This window comes from Olea europaea, chromosome 11 (assembly GCF_002742605.1).
Source record: "Olea europaea var. sylvestris chromosome 11, O_europaea_v1, whole genome shotgun sequence".
Classification (NCBI taxonomy): domain Eukaryota; kingdom Viridiplantae; phylum Streptophyta; class Magnoliopsida; order Lamiales; family Oleaceae; genus Olea; species Olea europaea.
In genome coordinates, this window is record NC_036247.1 from 36,061,800 (window position 1) to 36,069,662 (window position 7,863).

Below are 7,863 nucleotides of genomic sequence, written 5' to 3' on the forward strand. Positions count from 1 at the left end.
TTTTTTTGTGGTTCTTAGGTTCTTGGAATTTAAATTACATAAAAATAGGTATTTAAATGTTCTAATTCAAAATTCAGGTTTAAAGTATTTTTAATAAAAAAAAATCAGGTACTAATTGAATTTAACCACCACTCCACTACAAAACCTAAAATTTTCCCCATCTCCGTCTCACTCTTTTTTTCTCTAAACACGCACAATCACAATCAAATTGGGGCACTATGCAATGGAATCGACGGCGACGATGATGACACCCAGCACTTGTCTTCTCTTCTTCCTAATCTCTCCTCTATCAACAGTAGTGATGCTGCCCTCGGAAGAGAATCTCCGACACAGCGGTGTTATCTTGGGAGTTGAATCACCTGAGCAGCGGCTTCAACACTGGAAGAGAATCGTTGTGAGTAGCCTATAGAAAAAGTGTACTGTCTACACTATTTGGAAGAGTGGCAATCAATGGCAGTGGTGCAGGCGACGACAGTGGTTTTGTTGGTGTTATGGTGCAGGCAGCAATGGTGGTTGTTTGTTTCTGTAGGTGTCTATTTTGTGAGTTTTAAGTGGATTTGGTGGTTGGGGTGGGTTCGGATGGTGTTTTGTATGGTGGTGGTGGTGATGGTGTTTGTGTGATGATGTTTTTGTGGTGGTGGCTATAGTTGTGGATCTAACAATTGGGATGAGTTGTATTGAATTTGGTGGTAGTTTAAGGGTGTTTTGGTGTTATTGGGGAGGTTTTAGGTTGTTTTTGTTGATTGTGTAGGTAGAGGTACTGGCAGCAATGGTGGATTTGACGGCGATTTTGTTGATGGCGGGTGGTGGTGGTGGTATGGTGCTCGCAAGTATAGTCACAAGCGACAACGAGCCAATTATTTGGTTATATGATACCAAGTATTAAATAATGACTTTAAAATTTGATAATTTGTGATCAACAAATATGAAAATCTGTGATTGATAATAAATTGAAACCTGTACTTTTTTTTTTAATTTGTGACAAATGAAAGAAAGTGCAGCCTCTAAAATTTTTGATTTGTATTCTCAAAGTAATTTGTTACCTACAAATTTTTTTATTTATGATCGCGAAATAATTTATGATCAAATTAATTTGATAATATGTGATCAATAAAAAAGTTGTGACTTATAATTATGTATATGTGACCATTAATTGTATATTTGTGACCTTATTAAATTTAGTTAATAAATATTTTTAATTAATTATCTAATATTTGAATTTTGCATTTTGAAACTCTGACACCTGAAAATTGAATTTGTCATATTTATCCCCTCACTTTTGAAGTTTTCCCAAAGCAAATTATAAACGTTTAGGATACAAGGCAATAAAATCTTTGGATTGTTTTATGTGCACACCTAAGATTACACCCCCTCACATGGATGAGGGCCATGAATATTTTATTGTATTTGGACCCCTCCCTTGTAAGGGGTGTAATGCTTTGTGTCAGGGGTGGAGCCACGAATTACAATTAGGATGGGGGAAAAATTTTAAAAATTTATATATAATAAGAAAAATTCATAATATAAGTTATCAACTACAAATTCCATTATTCCAAGATCTCAAACAATTGTCAAACAACATATGCTCTGATGTTACATTGATAGGTATGCGAAGAACTCAATTTTTTTTCAAGGGGTAAACATTCCGTTTCAACTGTAAACACCATCAAGTGAATGAGTGACAATTGCCAAATGTCAACAAAAAAATTTCAGATCCCAGTTCCCACATAATTAAAAGACAAACAAGAATCATGATAACTACCCAAAATAACAAGTATAATTAATTATTCAAGTATAATTAATTATTCCAACGACCAACATCTCATTCTCGAACAAATTCCATTAATTTATTTTTGCCTCTTGCCTTCTTCATTCTTATTATCACCATTCACCGAACATTTATCATATACAAAATACAATACAACAAACCAAATATAATTAATTGAAAAGATATTGAAAGATTTTAATTCATTCCCCATATGAATCTTTAGTGCAAGCACCAAGACCAAGTTCTGTGCAACTTTCTCTGTATTACCCAACACTTTTCACTTTCCAGTTTCCAACTTCATGTTTAACTATGTAAATTATGATTGCTGAGAATGAAAAGATGGATTTGAATGTGTATATGATTGTTAACCATGCCCAGAAGTATACTAAAGAATAATAATTTTCTTTGATAGGAAGAATCAAATAAATACCCATATGCTAAAACTTGCTTGGTTGCACAAAATGGCACTGGTTCACCCCCTGTGGTTGCTCTGCGAGCTACCATGGATGCCCTACCCTTGCGGGTACTCTTTGTTGGAAAAAAATGGTAATGAAATGGGTCAACTTTGAGCCCAAATTTCAGTGGGACCCACCTTCTAATTAATACGGGACCTAACATATTCACGTTCTACCCCGCGAGATGATTAACATGATATATTTATTTATCGAAAATCATTTAAAATTGAATGAAATATTAAGTATTAAAGTAACCCACATAAACTAAGTATTATGGAAGAATTTGATTTTCCAAACACTTATCCCACATAGGAAAGTTATGAAACTTTGGTGTGGTTTATAAGGTAGAAATTTGGAATTGGGTTTGGGCCCCAAGGGGTACCAATAGTCTTTAGAAGGGGGAAGACCTATATCCTATTGGGTTCGGTGATAAACCTATACGCGCGCGCTGTCGCCGCCGTCCGACCGGCTGGCCGGTTCGGCACGAGCACGTGCCCGTGTCCGAGTCGGTGCGGGTACGGGTGGACCTTTGCACTATATTAATTTTTTGGACAAAATTTATTTAAAATTTTGGGCCAAATTGTAAATAATCAAATTTTTGGGTACATTATGAAATTTAAATTTTGGCTTATTCCGGGTGTTATATTTTCTTTTAACAGTCGTCTGTTTACCGACCAAACAGTCGACTGTTAGCCGACTATTAACCGACTTAACAGACGCGACTTTTAAAAACAGCATGTCTGTTCGGATTTTGAGGTTTGTCTGAAAGGTGATGACTGTTCGAATGACCACGAACAAGTCTATAAATAACCAGTCTCTCTACCAGAAAATTCACACCATTTTCATTGCAAACTTTCTGTGCTTTGAATCTCATTCTCTGCTCTCTCATTCTGATATTATCTCGAAATAAAACACACTTCGTTGAGTTCGTTGGAACTCCTGCAGATTGCAGTGCTACTTCCGTAGGAGACGAAAATTCGTTCTATCCTGGGAAACGATTGCTGGATGCCTTTAGCACCATTGAAGGCAGCAAATTCATTTCAAGGAAATATCGTGAAGTCAATGGGTTCGAATTACTGTTTACATCCCGTTGATCAATTCTTTACATTCAGGTGATTCTGTCGGATTGGTTTCGAAGGAGTAACGTCAAATTCTAGAAACAACACTCTTTCAATTATCTTTTTCCTTTGTTTCTGTAATTGTGGATAATTTTAATGTCTAGTAAATTTCCATACATTCGTAGTGTGAATGTTTGAAAATATCTAGGCTTAAATGTTTGATGTTTAGAGTTAGACAGGTAAATAAGATTTTGACTTTGTTATCAAACAAGCAAGTAACATTTGATTGTATTTTGATTTTTGGATTGCTTTTATGTCATGTGTGCAAATGGAGCTGGTAGAGAGGGGGGCATAAGAGCAAAGTGCAGGGAAAAGTGCATGGATATGGGCTTGATGCACGCACAACATCGTTGCTTGGAGCTGCTAAGTTAATGAACGGAAGGAAGGACAAGCTTAAGGTGAATTTGCTTGAAGCGCTGACGTGATCAATGATAAAGGAAATTGGTTCTGGTAGCCAAAATGATTTGTGTTTGATGCTTTCGTGATTTTTTTCCCTCTCTAGATCATTTTCTGTGTAATTGGAGAGTATTTGGGAGAATTATTGCTTGTGCATATTGCAGTATAAAGCCGAAATGTTTGTTGGATTTAGTGGGAGCCTTGAAATGGAGTTTTGAATAATCGATTCAATTAGGAAGGATTTCTATTTCAAAATTTCAAGCTCCAATACTATGCTACCGAATTCAGCAAGAGAATATAGAGGAGGTTTGTAGAGAAAGGATGAAATAATTTTAGTTTGAAACTTATCGTCAATAGAATATTTTATACTGATCTTAGTGTACTTATCTTTTAATGCTCAACTTTTTTGTTAATCTTAATTATTTTACATCAATCACATTAGAGATTTTTAATCAATAAGATTTTGTGTAAAACTTCTAGTGAGTTCCAACTTCATGTCTATCAACTTTGACAAAATCAACTTCCCAATCACATTGTCTCATCTTAAACTCGAAGGGCATTAGGAAAATCTAAGAAACCTAAGAGAAGAAGACATTGCAGTAGCCCCTGAGTTTACCCTTTTTTCTTGTGCATTGCAATAAAAAAGAAAGGGAAGGGAGATCTGTTTATATGTGCACATTTTGAATGAAATGTTGGTAGAGAAATATTCAACCCGACTGTTAAATGTGATAAAATCGTCAATTTATATTTAGGTGAACTGGGCAGTCATATTCAAAACCTTGTATCAAATCTCAGTCTTAAGTTGGGCAACGTAAGGGTTAATATTGTTGGCTACAGACTGAACACTTCAAAACTGCTCCAGTTGATGGGGGAACATGAAACACTTTTCTTTATCCTTATAGGTCAAACCGATTTAGGCGAAAGACTTTGTCAAAGCTAGTGGCTGATCTGTCTTTTTATTTTTCTCAACTGAAGCTATTCTCATCACAGATGTAAACTAAAAGATGGTTCAGTGGAAGTTTCCTTGTTCAGCTCTGCCCATTCATCTTTTTTTTTTCTTCCAAATAGTGAAAGACAATTCTTCTGTTCTAGTTCTCACTCAGTTTTGACGGAATTGCCATTGGACTTTCGAGTGATCGTACCATAGTTTATAGAGAAACATTTTTTTCGTTAATCTGTCTTTTTATTTTTCTCAGCAGAAGCTACTGTCATGGCAGATGTAAACTATAATATGGTTTTATTTGGTATGTGTGAACTATGAACATGTCTAGGCATTATGTGAGAAAGGGTGAAGCAGGGAGGGCGCCTAGGCGCCTAGGAGCCCCCCGGTTCTGCTGAAGCAGAAACTGGGCGCCTAGGCGCCATGAGTGGGTGCCTAGGTGCCCAACCGGTGCAGAAACTTAGGCGCCCGATTCAGCTTTAAATATAGCTGATTTTTCCTTCATTTATAACTAGGTTTTTTTGAGAGAAAAAGGTGATAAAGCTTGAAGAGAATTTAACAAGAAAGAGGTTGTTCTTCTTGGGTATAAATTCAAAGCTATTTTTCTTTTTTGGGGATTAATTTGAGCCTTGTTCAAGTAATCTAATCCATTGTTCCTCATGTATACTGAAAATCATTTCTTCCCCAATTGTCTTATCTTTTCTTTGCATCTTCAAGTGGTTTGAGATTTTCACATTGCAAGTTTATTTGTTCTTGGGCAATCTTAGGAATTGTTTTTTTTCCCAACAATTTGGTATCAGAGATTCTTCTTAAATCAGGGTGGTTAAGCTCCGATTTTTTGTGTGGGTGACTTGAACTTTGTTGTGCACACAAGGTGTTTGTGAAAATTCTCAAGTGAACTTTGTTGTTTTATTTCCGGTAAACAAGTAGATAAATCATGTCTACTAGAGGAACGGTGAAGATTGAGAAATATGAGATAGAGAAATTCAATGGGAAGAATGACTTCTCATATTGGAGAATGCAAATGAGAAATTTGTTAATTTCTCAAAAGTTGCACAAGGCATTGGCGGGAAAGGAGAAGAAGCACATAGATATGTCTGACGAGGATTGGGAAGATCTAGATCTTGAGGCACGAGCGTCTATCATTCTATGCCTTGAAAGAGATGTTGCTTTCTTGGTTGATGGTGAGGAAACGGCGGCGGAGGTGTGGACAAAGTTGGAGGCGAACTTCATGACGAAGACTCTAACAAATCGGATCTATTTGAAGTCCAAATTGTATACTTGGAAGATGGATGAAGGTACACCAATCCGGGAGTACGTCAACAAGTTTGATAAGTGCATATCAGACTTGAAGGACATTGATGTGAAAGTAGATGATGAGGATCAAGCACTTCTACTACTTCTTTCATTGCCAAAGTCTTACGAGAACCTAGTACAAACATTGATGCTTGTGGGTGATAAACTTGTGATGGAGGACACTCGAACGTCACTTCTAGCGGATTATCTTCGAAAGATTGCAACTAGTGGCATGTCAATCATTGGTAACAAGGAGCAAGCTCAAGGATTGTTTGTAAGAGGTGGAAGCAATGTGCGACCAAAGGGCAAGGCAGAAAAATCTAGATCGAGTTCTAGACCTCTTGCGGAAATGCCTTGTTTCAAATGCGACGAGTTTGGGCATTTCAAGGCGAATTGTACTAACAAAAGGGGTTGGAAGAAGAACAATAAGAACAACAACGGGAAGGTGCAAGTCAAACAAGAAGTTAGCTATGCCTCGGAAGGAAGGGAAAGCAATGAGTGCTACACCATCTCTTGTGATGAAGAAATCTCCGGTAAGTGGATCCTTGACTCTGGATGCTCTTACCATACGTGTCCAAATAGGAAGTGGTTTACTACCTATAGAAGCACTGATGGTGGAACCGTGTTGATGGGTAATAATCATTCCTATAAAACGGTGGGGCTCGGTTCAATTAGAATCAAGATGTATGATGGAGTGGTTAGAACATTGATGGATGTTAGACATGTTCCTGATTTGCGGAAGAACCTTATCTCTGTTGGTGCTTTAGACTCCGGTGGTTGCAAGATTGTAACATGGAATGGAGTAAAGAAGGTTGTTCGTAGTTCTTTGATTGTGATGAAGGGTATTCATGAAGGCAATCTCTATGCTCTTCAGGGTACTACAGTTACAGAAGATGTAGATGTTGGAGCAAGTGGAAGTGGTGGAGACCCATGTGAGTGCACTAGGTTATGACATAGGAAGCTTGGGCATATGTCTAAAAAGGGGCTAGATCTACTAATCAAGAAAGGTTTGCTAAAAAACTTGTAGAAGCTTTGCATGGATTTTTGCGAGCATTGCGTGTACGGTAAAGCACACCGAGTTCAGTTCCAGCCAAGCAAACATAGAAGCAGAGGTATTCTAGACTATGTGCACACGGATGTATGGGGTCCGGCTTCTGTCACTTCCAAAGGCGGTTCCAGGTATTTTGTCACATTTGTTGATGATTATTCTAGATATGCTTGGATTTATTTTTTGAAGCATAAGAATGAGGTATTCGACACTTTCAAGAAGTGGAAAGCAATGGTTGAAAATAGAACAGGAAAGAAATTGAAGACATTGCGATCTGATAACGGTACTGAGTATACAGATGGTGCTTTCAAGGAGTTCTGTGGTAAGGAAGGCATTGCGAGACACTGGACAATTAGGAATACACCGCAATAGAATGGGGTCGCAGAAAGACTGAATCGTACATTTCGAGAGAAATCGATGTGTATGCGATCCTATGCTGGTTTGGGCAGAGAATGGTGGGCAGAGTTGGTTGCAAATGCTTGCTACATAGTGAACCGATCTCCACATTCACAGTTAGATGGAGATGTACCTTACGGGGTATTGACAGGAGAACATGCAGATTATGAGAAACTCAGAATATTCGGATACACAGCCTACTATCACGTCAACGAGAGAAAGCTTGATGCGAGGGCTAAGAAGGCTATATTCTTGGGGTATGCAGCAGGTGTAAAAGGCTATCGCCTATGGTGTGTCAAGGATTCTAAGTTCATAATCATCAGAGATGTTACTTTTGATGAGAACTCCATGATAGCTTCACTGAAAGCTACAGTGCCCGGTGGTGATGATGTTGAGACTACAAAGTAGCAAGTTGTTGACATAGAACATAGAGATCAACCTGGTTC

The 7,863-nt window shown here is 37.7% G+C and overlaps 1 pseudogene; it reads left to right on the forward strand.

The window, feature by feature from the left end:
• Positions 1-223: 223 nt before the first annotated feature.
• LOC111404815 overlaps positions 224-7,863 on the forward strand; it is a 12,217-nt pseudogene continuing 4,577 nt past the window's right edge.